General features: G+C 46.3%; 6 non-coding genes across 6 annotated transcripts; all 6 read right to left on the reverse strand.

The window, feature by feature from the left end:
- Nucleotides 1-250: 250 nt before the first annotated feature.
- On the reverse strand, nucleotides 251-441 carry LOC130336168 (U2 spliceosomal RNA). Its single transcript, XR_008877642.1, has one exon. It is a non-coding gene; the product is annotated as a U2 spliceosomal RNA (small nuclear RNA).
- A 2,100-nt stretch (nucleotides 442-2,541) lies between these two features.
- Nucleotides 2,542-2,732, reverse strand: LOC130336170 (U2 spliceosomal RNA). Its single transcript, XR_008877643.1, has one exon. It is a non-coding gene; the product is annotated as a U2 spliceosomal RNA (small nuclear RNA).
- A 2,089-nt stretch (nucleotides 2,733-4,821) lies between these two features.
- On the reverse strand, nucleotides 4,822-5,012 carry LOC130336171 (U2 spliceosomal RNA). Its single transcript, XR_008877644.1, has one exon. It is a non-coding gene; the product is annotated as a U2 spliceosomal RNA (small nuclear RNA).
- A 2,088-nt stretch (nucleotides 5,013-7,100) lies between these two features.
- On the reverse strand, nucleotides 7,101-7,291 carry LOC130336161 (U2 spliceosomal RNA). The gene has a single exon (XR_008877635.1). It is a non-coding gene; the product is annotated as a U2 spliceosomal RNA (small nuclear RNA).
- Nucleotides 7,292-9,378: 2,087 nt separating this feature from the next.
- On the reverse strand, nucleotides 9,379-9,569 carry LOC130336172 (U2 spliceosomal RNA). The gene has a single exon (XR_008877645.1). It is a non-coding gene; the product is annotated as a U2 spliceosomal RNA (small nuclear RNA).
- Nucleotides 9,570-11,653: 2,084 nt separating this feature from the next.
- Nucleotides 11,654-11,844, reverse strand: LOC130336173 (U2 spliceosomal RNA). The gene has a single exon (XR_008877646.1). It is a non-coding gene; the product is annotated as a U2 spliceosomal RNA (small nuclear RNA).
- Nucleotides 11,845-12,152: the final 308 nt, after the last annotated feature.

Raw genomic sequence — 12,152 nt, forward strand, 5'->3', positions numbered from 1 at the left:
AGGTGTGCTGGCTACTCAAATGATCCAATTAAGGAGGCCATTTAGTCAGCAGCAGCAGAAGTCCTGTGCCTGGACGCTCCAACAGCGGCCAGACACAAGCAGAAGCAGCAGAAGCAGCAGCAGCACCACCTTTTGTTTTTTGGCTGCAGCAGCAGCAGCAGCAGCAGCAAGGCCCACAGGGCTGGCTAGCTGGCTAGCCAGCAAGCAGGTAGCAATGAAAGTAGGAATCTTTCTTTTTAACCCTGTAAGGGGGTGGTGCACTGTACCCGAAGATACTGCCATATCGGGTCAATGCATAGGGCGACGGAAGCAAGCTTCGAAATCGGCCCCCGTTCTCAAAAATCCATTTAATATATGGTCCCCAGATAGGGGACGTATCAGATATTAAACTGATAAGAACAGATACTACACTTGATCTTAGCCAAAAGGCCGAGAAGCGATAACCGTGAAAGGGGCGGGCCCAACAAGGTCCCCTTCATGGGCACTATCACTGCTTGCTGTCAGGGAGGCTGCCAGACAATTTTCCATGCACACTCTGGGCTGGGGGGCAGTCAACCACCAGTACACACAGCAGAACCTAAACCCATACCATTATTGCTAAGCAGCAAGACAGGGGCCCATTGCACTCCCACGGGGCCTTTTTAAATGCAATCCATAACCCGGATTTGCCAGGAACCCTTCTTACTCCTCCTACTTGCATGTGACACTGGGCTTAGGATCTGCATAGGAAACACACACACAAGCACACACCTACCTTTGTTGCCTGCAGATGCCTCCTTGGCTGTCCCCAAACGGTATCAAACCAACACCCACGGGAAGCTGTAAGCATAGAGGACATGCCTGCACCCCATTGGACTTACCTGTGTGGGTTAAATCCGGGTTATTTGACAACCTATGGCGGTGATGGTTCTGCTCAGGCAGAGCAGTGCTGATGCTCCTCATAAAGCTGTCGCTGCTGTGAAGGTTCTAGGTGACATCACAATCCCTATGGTTACATACACAACAAAGCTGGGTTGTTGTTGTTTACACTCTGCAAGGCCTGTGGAAGTGAGTGACATCATAACACTGTAGTTCTGAGGGTTCAAGATGGATGCAACAATCTCCTGTTGCTTCTATGAAGGCCGTAATAGACGACATCACCAAACAGCTCCATAGTCACATACACAGCAAAGGAGAGATGTTGTTTACACCTAGTGATGTCAGTGGTATTGAGTGACATCACAGCACAGTGCTAAGGCTCCTGGGCCTGGACACAGCAGCGGCTGCAATATCTCAACGGAGAATACGTTTATATATATGTGTGTGTGTGCGCGTATATATATATATATATATATATATATATATATATATATATATATATATATATATTTCTCCGCCGAAATCACTTTTAAACCCATTTCCACCTTTTTTTCCCTTCTCTTCCTCTTACTTTTTTTTCACGTTTTTTTACGTTTTTCTCCTTTTCGCCTCTTTTCTGGGCGTATTATTCTTCTTTTTCTTCTTTTTTTTTCGTCTAATGCATACCCCATCAGTGCAGCAATGCTTATTCAATACCGCCAGCAGATGGAGACACTGGGGGATAATTTTCTAAGGATTTATACTGATTTTTCCTGTCTGAATTTGTCGCACAGAAAGTTGCAGGCCAAATATGTGTGACATTTCTGCGACTTTAGCTTCTAGAGCATTTTTACAACATTATACATAGGTGCTGAATACATAAAAAGCGACTGTTCAGCGACAGACAAGTCGCATCGGCTGAAAGTAGGCCAGAATGTCAGTCCATGTTGGAGCAGGTTTAGATACAGTCTAAAGCATAGATCTCAAAGTCTGTGCACAGAATTTAGCAAGGGCCTCGCACCTTCTGATGCATCAGGTAGGTGCACTATAGCATAGCCTAACCCTCTGTACTTTGGTCTATATTGATGCGGGACATAGACAGCCAGCTGATGACCAATCCATTAGTGCAATGGATGGCTGGAAGCATTTGTCTTTGCCTTTGCAATACCACAGAAGCAATGCATGGTCAATGTACAGCAATGACACACCTGTGTGAACAGCCAGGAGACCCCCCCATGTTATGTTACATAGTTACATAGTTAGTACGGTCGAAAAAAGACATATGTCCATCAAGTTCAACCAGGGAATTAAGGGGTAGGGGTGTGGCGCGATATTGGGGAAGGGATGAGATTTTATATTTCTTCATAAGCATTAATCTTATTTTGTCAATTAGGAACATTCAGCACCCACCCGCTATCAAGGCAGCTGCCTATCATGTCATGCCCTACCTGCACAGGTGTGCTGGCTACTCAAATGATCCAATTAAGGAGGCCATTTAGTCAGCAGCAGCAGAAGTCCTGTGCCTGGACGCTCCAACAGCGGCCAGACACAAGCAGAAGCAGCAGAAGCAGCAGCAGCACCACCTTTTGTTTTTTGGCTGCAGCAGCAGCAGCAGCAGCAGCAAGGCCCACAGGGCTGGCTAGCTGGCTAGCCAGCAAGCAGGTAGCAATGAAAGTAGGAATCTTTCTTTTTAACCCTGTAAGGGGGTGGTGCACTGTACCCGAAGATACTGCCATATCGGGTCAATGCATAGGGCGACGGAAGCAAGCTTCGAAATCGGCCCCCGTTCTCAAAAATCCATTTAATATATGGTCCCCAGATAGGGGACGTATCAGATATTAAACTGATAAGAACAGATACTACACTTGATCTTAGCCAAAAGGCCGAGAAGCGATAACCGTGAAAGGGGCGGGCCCAACAAGGTCCCCTTCATGGGCACTATCACTGCTTGCTGTCAGGGAGGCTGCCAGACAATTTTCCATGCACACTCTGGGCTGGGGGGGCAGTCAACCACCAGTACACACAGCAGAACCTAAACCCATACCATTATTGCTAAGCAGCAAGACAGGGGCCCATTGCACTCCCACGGGGCCTTTTTAAATGCAATCCATAACCCGGATTTGCCAGGAACCCTTCTTACTCCTCCTACTTGCATGTGACACTGGGCTTAGGATCTGCATAGGAAACACACACACAAGCACACACCTACCTTTGTTGCCTGCAGATGCCTCCTTGGCTGTCCCCAAACGGTATCAAACCAACACCCACGGGAAGCTGTAAGCATAGAGGACATGCCTGCACCCCATTGGACTTACCTGTGTGGGTTAAATCCGGGTTATTTGACAACCTATGGCGGTGATGGTTCTGCTCAGGCAGAGCAGTGCTGATGCTCCTCATAAAGCTGTCGCTGCTGTGAAGGTTCTAGGTGACATCACAATCCCTATGGTTACATACACAACAAAGCTGGGTTGTTGTTGTTTACACTCTGCAAGGCCTGTGGAAGTGAGTGACATCATAACACTGTAGTTCTGAGGGTTCAAGATGGATGCAACAATCTCCTGTTGCTTCTATGAAGGCCGTAATAGACGACATCACCAAACAGCTCCATAGTCACATACACAGCAAAGGAGAGATGTTGTTTACACCTAGTGATGTCAGTGGTATTGAGTGACATCACAGCACAGTGCTAAGGCTCCTGGGCCTGGACACAGCAGCGGCTGCAATATCTCAACGGAGAATACGTTTATATATATGTGTGTGTGTGCGCGTATATATATATATATATATATATATATATATATATATATATATTTCTCCGCCGAAATCACTTTTAAACCCATTTCCACCTTTTTTTCCCTTCTCTTCCTCTTACTTTTTTTTCACGTTTTTTTACGTTTTTCTCCTTTTCGCCTCTTTTCTGGGCGTATTATTCTTCTTTTTCTTCTTTTTTTTTCGTCTAATGCATACCCCATCAGTGCAGCAATGCTTATTCAATACCGCCAGCAGATGGAGACACTGGGGGATAATTTTCTAAGGATTTATACTGATTTTTCCTGTCTGAATTTGTCGCACAGAAAGTTGCAGGCCAAATATGTGTGACATTTCTGCGACTTTAGCTTCTAGAGCATTTTTACAACATTATACATAGGTGCTGAATACATAAAAAGCGACTGTTCAGCGACAGACAAGTCGCATCGGCTGAAAGTAGGCCAGAATGTCAGTCCATGTTGGAGCAGGTTTAGATACAGTCTAAAGCATAGATCTCAAAGTCTGTGCACAGAATTTAGCAAGGGCCTCGCACCTTCTGATGCATCAGGTAGGTGCACTATAGCATAGCCTAACCCTCTGTACTTTGGTCTATATTGATGCGGGACATAGACAGCCAGCTGATGACCAATCCATTAGTGCAATGGATGGCTGGAAGCATTTGTCTTTGCCTTTGCAATACCACAGAAGCAATGCATGGTCAATGTACAGCAATGACACACCTGTGTGAACAGCCAGGAGACCCCCCCATGTTATGTTACATAGTTACATAGTTAGTACGGTCGAAAAAAGACATATGTCCATCAAGTTCAACCAGGGAATTAAGGGGTAGGGGTGTGGCGCGATATTGGGGAAGGGATGAGATTTTATATTTCTTCATAAGCATTAATCTTATTTTGTCAATTAGGAACATTCAGCACCCACCCGCTATCAAGGCAGCTGCCTATCATGTCATGCCCTACCTGCACAGGTGTGCTGGCTACTCAAATGATCCAATTAAGGAGGCCATTTAGTCAGCAGCAGCAGAAGTCCTGTGCCTGGACGCTCCAACAGCGGCCAGACACAAGCAGAAGCAGCAGAAGCAGCAGCAGCACCACCTTTTGTTTTTTGGCTGCAGCAGCAGCAGCAGCAGCAGCAAGGCCCACAGGGCTGGCTAGCTGGCTAGCCAGCAAGCAGGTAGCAATGAAAGTAGGAATCTTTCTTTTTAACCCTGTAAGGGGGTGGTGCACTGTACCCGAAGATACTGCCATATCGGGTCAATGCATAGGGCGACGGAAGCAAGCTTCGAAATCGGCCCCCGTTCTCAAAAATCCATTTAATATATGGTCCCCAGATAGGGGACGTATCAGATATTAAACTGATAAGAACAGATACTACACTTGATCTTAGCCAAAAGGCCGAGAAGCGATAACCGTGAAAGGGGCGGGCCCAACAAGGTCCCCTTCATGGGCACTATCACTGCTTGCTGTCAGGGAGGCTGCCAGACAATTTTCCATGCACACTCTGGGCTGGGGGGCAGTCAACCACCAGTACACACAGCAGAACCTAAACCCATACCATTATTGCTAAGCAGCAAGACAGGGGCCCATTGCACTCCCACGGGGCCTTTTTAAATGCAATCCATAACCCGGATTTGCCAGGAACCCTTCTTACTCCTCCTACTTGCATGTGACACTGGGCTTAGGATCTGCATAGGAAACACACACACAAGCACACACCTACCTTTGTTGCCTGCAGATGCCTCCTTGGCTGTCCCCAAACGGTATCAAACCAACACCCACGGGAAGCTGTAAGCATAGAGGACATGCCTGCACCCCATTGGACTTACCTGTGTGGGTTAAATCCGGGTTATTTGACAACCTATGGCGGTGATGGTTCTGCTCAGGCAGAGCAGTGCTGATGCTCCTCATAAAGCTGTCGCTGCTGTGAAGGTTCTAGGTGACATCACAATCCCTATGGTTACATACACAACAAAGCTGGGTTGTTGTTGTTTACACTCTGCAAGGCCTGTGGAAGTGAGTGACATCATAGCACTGTAGTTCTGAGGGTTCTAGATGGATGCAACAATCTCCTGTTGCTTCTATGAAGGCCATAATAGACGACATCACCAAACAGCTCCATAGTCACATACACAGCAAAGGAGAGATGTTGTTTACACCTAGTGATGTCAGTGGTATTGAGTGACATCACAGCACAGTGCTAAGGCTCCTGGGCCTGGACACAGCAGCGGCTGCAATATCTCAACGGAGAATACGTTTATATATATGTGTGTGTGTGCGCGTATATATATATATATATATATATATATATATATATATATATATTTCTCCGCCGAAATCACTTTTAAACCCATTTCCACCTTTTTTTCCCTTCTCTTCCTCTTACTTTTTTTTCACGTTTTTTTACGTTTTTCTCCTTTTCGCCTCTTTTCTGGGCGTATTATTCTTCTTTTTCTTCTTTTTTTTTCGTCTAATGCATACCCCATCAGTGCAGCAATGCTTATTCAATACCGCCAGCAGATGGAGACACTGGGGGATAATTTTCTAAGGATTTATACTGATTTTTCCTGTCTGAATTTGTCGCACAGAAAGTTGCAGGCCAAATATGTGTGACATTTCTGCGACTTTAGCTTCTAGAGCATTTTTACAACATTATACATAGGTGCTGAATACATAAAAAGCGACTGTTCAGCGACAGACAAGTCGCATCGGCTGAAAGTAGGCCAGAATGTCAGTCCATGTTGGAGCAGGTTTAGATACAGTCTAAAGCATAGATCTCAAAGTCTGTGCACAGAATTTAGCAAGGGCCTCGCACCTTCTGATGCATCAGGTAGGTGCACTATAGCATAGCCTAACCCTCTGTACTTTGGTCTATATTGATGCGGGACATAGACAGCCAGCTGATGACCAATCCATTAGTGCAATGGATGGCTGGAAGCATTTGTCTTTGCCTTTGCAATACCACAGAAGCAATGCATGGTCAATGTACAGCAATGACACACCTGTGTGAACAGCCAGGAGACCCCCCCATGTTATGTTACATAGTTACATAGTTAGTACGGTCGAAAAAAGACATATGTCCATCAAGTTCAACCAGGGAATTAAGGGGTAGGGGTGTGGCGCGATATTGGGGAAGGGATGAGATTTTATATTTCTTCATAAGCATTAATCTTATTTTGTCAATTAGGAACATTCAGCACCCACCCGCTATCAAGGCAGCTGCCTATCATGTCATGCCCTACCTGCACAGGTGTGCTGGCTACTCAAATGATCCAATTAAGGAGGCCATTTAGTCAGCAGCAGCAGAAGTCCTGTGCCTGGACGCTCCAACAGCGGCCAGACACAAGCAGAAGCAGCAGAAGCAGCAGCAGCACCACCTTTTGTTTTTTGGCTGCAGCAGCAGCAGCAGCAGCAGCAAGGCCCACAGGGCTGGCTAGCTGGCTAGCCAGCAAGCAGGTAGCAATGAAAGTAGGAATCTTTCTTTTTAACCCTGTAAGGGGGTGGTGCACTGTACCCGAAGATACTGCCATATCGGGTCAATGCATAGGGCGACGGAAGCAAGCTTCGAAATCAGCCCCCGTTCTCAAAAATCCATTTAATATATGGTCCCCAGATAGGGGACGTATCAGATATTAAACTGATAAGAACAGATACTACACTTGATCTTAGCCAAAAGGCCGAGAAGCGATAACCGTGAAAGGGGCGGGCCCAACAAGGTCCCCTTCATGGGCACTATCACTGCTTGCTGTCAGGGAGGCTGCCAGACAATTTTCCATGCACACTCTGGGCTGGGGGGCAGTCAACCACCAGTACACACAGCAGAACCTAAACCCATACCATTATTGCTAAGCAGCAAGACAGGGGCCCATTGCACTCCCACGGGGCCTTTTTAAATGCAATCCATAACCCGGATTTGCCAGGAACCCTTCTTACTCCTCCTACTTGCATGTGACACTGGGCTTAGGATCTGCATAGGAAACACACACACAAGCACACACCTACCTTTGTTGCCTGCAGATGCCTCCTTGGCTGTCCCCAAACGGTATCAAACCAACACCCACGGGAAGCTGTAAGCATAGAGGACATGCCTGCACCCCATTGGACTTACCTGTGTGGGTTAAATCCGGGTTATTTGACAACCTATGGCGGTGATGGTTCTGCTCAGGCAGAGCAGTGCTGATGCTCCTCATAAAGCTGTCGCTGCTGTGAAGGTTCTAGGTGACATCACAATCCCTATGGTTACATACACAACAAAGCTGGGTTGTTGTTGTTTACACTCTGCAAGGCCTGTGGAAGTGAGTGACATCATAGCACTGTAGTTCTGAGGGTTCTAGATGGATGCAACAATCTCCTGTTGCTTCTATGAAGGCCATAATAGACGACATCACCAAACAGCTCCATAGTCACATACACAGCAAAGGAGAGATGTTGTTTACACCTAGTGATGTCAGTGGTATTGAGTGACATCACAGCACAGTGCTAAGGCTCCTGGGCCTGGACACAGCAGCGGCTGCAATATCTCAACGGAGAATACGTTTATATATATGTGTGTGTGTGCGCGTATATATATATATATATATATATATATATATATATATATATATTTCTCCGCCGAAATCACTTTTAAACCCATTTCCACCTTTTTTTCCCTTCTCTTCCTCTTACTTTTTTTTCACGTTTTTTTACGTTTTTCTCCTTTTCGCCTCTTTTCTGGGCGTATTATTCTTCTTTTTCTTCTTTTTTTTCGTCTAATGCATACCCCATCAGTGCAGCAATGCTTATTCAATACCGCCAGCAGATGGAGACACTGGGGGATAATTTTCTAAGGATTTATACTGATTTTTCCTGTCTGAATTTGTCGCACAGAAAGTTGCAGGCCAAATATGTGTGACATTTCTGCGACTTTAGCTTCTAGAGCATTTTTACAACATTATACATAGGTGCTGAATACATAAAAAGCGACTGTTCAGCGACAGACAAGTCGCATCGGCTGAAAGTAGGCCAGAATGTCAGTCCATGTTGGAGCAGGTTTAGATACAGTCTAAAGCATAGATCTCAAAGTCTGTGCACAGAATTTAGCAAGGGCCTCGCACCTTCTGATGCATCAGGTAGGTGCACTATAGCATAGCCTAACCCTCTGTACTTTGGTCTATATTGATGCGGGACATAGACAGCCAGCTGATGACCAATCCATTAGTGCAATGGATGGCTGGAAGCATTTGTCTTTGCCTTTGCAATACCACAGAAGCAATGCATGGTCAATGTACAGCAATGACACACCTGTGTGAACAGCCAGGAGACCCCCCCATGTTATGTTACATAGTTACATAGTTAGTACGGTCGAAAAAAGACATATGTCCATCAAGTTCAACCAGGGAATTAAGGGGTAGGGGTGTGGCGCGATATTGGGGAAGGGATGAGATTTTATATTTCTTCATAAGCATTAATCTTATTTTGTCAATTAGGAACATTCAGCACCCACCCGCTATCAAGGCAGCTGCCTATCATGTCATGCCCTACCTGCACAGGTGTGCTGGCTACTCAAATGATCCAATTAAGGAGGCCATTTAGTCAGCAGCAGCAGAAGTCCTGTGCCTGGACGCTCCAACAGCGGCCAGACACAAGCAGAAGCAGCAGAAGCAGCAGCAGCACCACCTTTTGTTTTTTGGCTGCAGCAGCAGCAGCAGCAGCAGCAAGGCCCACAGGGCTGGCTAGCTGGCTAGCCAGCAAGCAGGTAGCAATGAAAGTAGGAATCTTTCTTTTTAACCCTGTAAGGGGGTGGTGCACTGTACCCGAAGATACTGCCATATCGGGTCAATGCATAGGGCGACGGAAGCAAGCTTCGAAATCGGCCCCCGTTCTCAAAAATCCATTTAATATATGGTCCCCAGATAGGGGACGTATCAGATATTAAACTGATAAGAACAGATACTACACTTGATCTTAGCCAAAAGGCCGAGAAGCGATAACCGTGAAAGGGGCGGGCCCAACAAGGTCCCCTTCATGGGCACTATCACTGCTTGCTGTCAGGGAGGCTGCCAGACAATTTTCCATGCACACTCTGGGCTGGGGGGCAGTCAACCACCAGTACACACAGCAGAACCTAAACCCATACCATTATTGCTAAGCAGCAAGACAGGGGCCCATTGCACTCCCACGGGGCCTTTTTAAATGCAATCCATAACCCGGATTTGCCAGGAACCCTTCTTACTCCTCCTACTTGCATGTGACACTGGGCTTAGGATCTGCATAGGAAACACACACACAAGCACACACCTACCTTTGTTGCCTGCAGATGCCTCCTTGGCTGTCCCCAAACGGTATCAAACCAACACCCACGGGAAGCTGTAAGCATAGAGGACATGCCTGCACCCCATTGGACTTACCTGTGTGGGTTAAATCCGGGTTATTTGACAACCTATGGCGGTGATGGTTCTGCTCAGGCAGAGCAGTGCTGATGCTCCTCATAAAGCTGTCGCTGCTGTGAAGGTTCTAGGTGACATCACAATCCCTATGGTTACATACACAACAAAGCTGGGTTGTTGTTGTTTACACTCTGCAAGGCCTGTGGAAGTGAGTGACATCATAGCACTGTAGTTCTGAGGGTTCTAGATGGATGCAACAATCTCCTGTTGCTTCTATGAAGGCCATAATAGACGACATCACCAAACAGCTCCATAGTCACATACACAGCAAAGGAGAGATGTTGTTTACACCTAGTGATGTCAGTGGTATTGAGTGACATCACAGCACAGTGCTAAGGCTCCTGGGCCTGGACACAGCAGCGGCTGCAATATCTCAACGGAGAATACGTTTATATATATGTGTGTGTGTGCGCGTATATATATATATATATATATATATATATATATATATATATTTCTCCGCCGAAATCACTTTTAAACCCATTTCCACCTTTTTTCCCTTCTCTTCCTCTTACTTTTTTTTCACGTTTTTTTACGTTTTTCTCCTTTTCGCCTCTTTTCTGGGCGTATTATTCTTCTTTTTCTTCTTTTTTTTCGTCTAATGCATACCCCATCAGTGCAGCAATGCTTATTCAATACCGCCAGCAGATGGAGACACTGGGGGATAATTTTCTAAGGATTTATACTGATTTTTCCTGTCTGAATTTGTCGCACAGAAAGTTGCAGGCCAAATATGTGTGACATTTCTGCGACTTTAGCTTCTAGAGCATTTTTACAACATTATACATAGGTGCTGAATACATAAAAAGCGACTGTTCAGCGACAGACAAGTCGCATCGGCTGAAAGTAGGCCAGAATGTCAGTCCATGTTGGAGCAGGTTTAGATACAGTCTAAAGCATAGATCTCAAAGTCTGTGCACAGAATTTAGCAAGGGCCTCGCACCTTCTGATGCATCAGGTAGGTGCACTATAGCATAGCCTAACCCTCTGTACTTTGGTCTATATTGATGCGGGACATAGACAGCCAGCTGATGACCAATCCATTAGTGCAATGGATGGCTGGAAGCATTTGTCTTTGCCTTTGCAATACCACAGAAGCAATGCATGGTCAATGTACAGCAATGACACACCTGTGTGAACAGCCAGGAGACCCCCCCATGTTATGTTACATAGTTACATAGTTAGTACGGTCGAAAAAAGACATATGTCCATCAAGTTCAACCAGGGAATTAAGGGGTAGGGGTGTGGCGCGATATTGGGGAAGGGATGAGATTTTATATTTCTTCATAAGCATTAATCTTATTTTGTCAATTAGGAACATTCAGCACCCACCCGCTATCAAGGCAGCTGCCTATCATGTCATGCCCTACCTGCACAGGTGTGCTGGCTACTCAAATGATCCAATTAAGGAGGCCATTTAGTCAGCAGCAGCAGAAGTCCTGTGCCTGGACGCTCCAACAGCGGCCAGACACAAGCAGAAGCAGCAGAAGCAGCAGCAGCACCACCTTTTGTTTTTTGGCTGCAGCAGCAGCAGCAGCAGCAGCAAGGCCCACAGGGCTGGCTAGCTGGCTAGCCAGCAAGCAGGTAGCAATGAAAGTAGGAATCTTTCTTTTTAACCCTGTAAGGGGGTGGTGCACTGTACCCGAAGATACTGCCATATCGGGTCAATGCATAGGGCGACGGAAGCAAGCTTCGAAATCGGCCCCCGTTCTCAAAAATCCATTTAATATATGGTCCCCAGATAGGGGACGTATCAGATATTAAACTGATAAGAACAGATACTACACTTGATCTTAGCCAAAAGGCCGAGAAGCGATAACCGTGAAAGGGGCGGGCCCAACAAGGTCCCCTTCATGGGCACTATCACTGCTTGCTGTCAGGGAGGCTGCCAGACAATTTTCCATGCACACTCTGGGCTGGGGGGCAGTCAACCACCAGTACACACAGCAGAACCTAAACCCATACCATTATTGCTAAGCAGCAAGACAGGGGCCCATTGCACTCCCACGGGGCCTTTTTAAATGCAATCCATAACCCGGATTTGCCAGGAACCCTTCTTACTCCTCCTACTTGCATGTGACACTGGGCTTAGGATCTGCATAGGAAACACACACACAAGCACACA

The sequence above is a fragment of the Hyla sarda genome, unplaced genomic scaffold (assembly GCF_029499605.1).
Source record: "Hyla sarda isolate aHylSar1 unplaced genomic scaffold, aHylSar1.hap1 scaffold_471, whole genome shotgun sequence".
Classification (NCBI taxonomy): Eukaryota; Metazoa; Chordata; class Amphibia; order Anura; family Hylidae; genus Hyla; species Hyla sarda.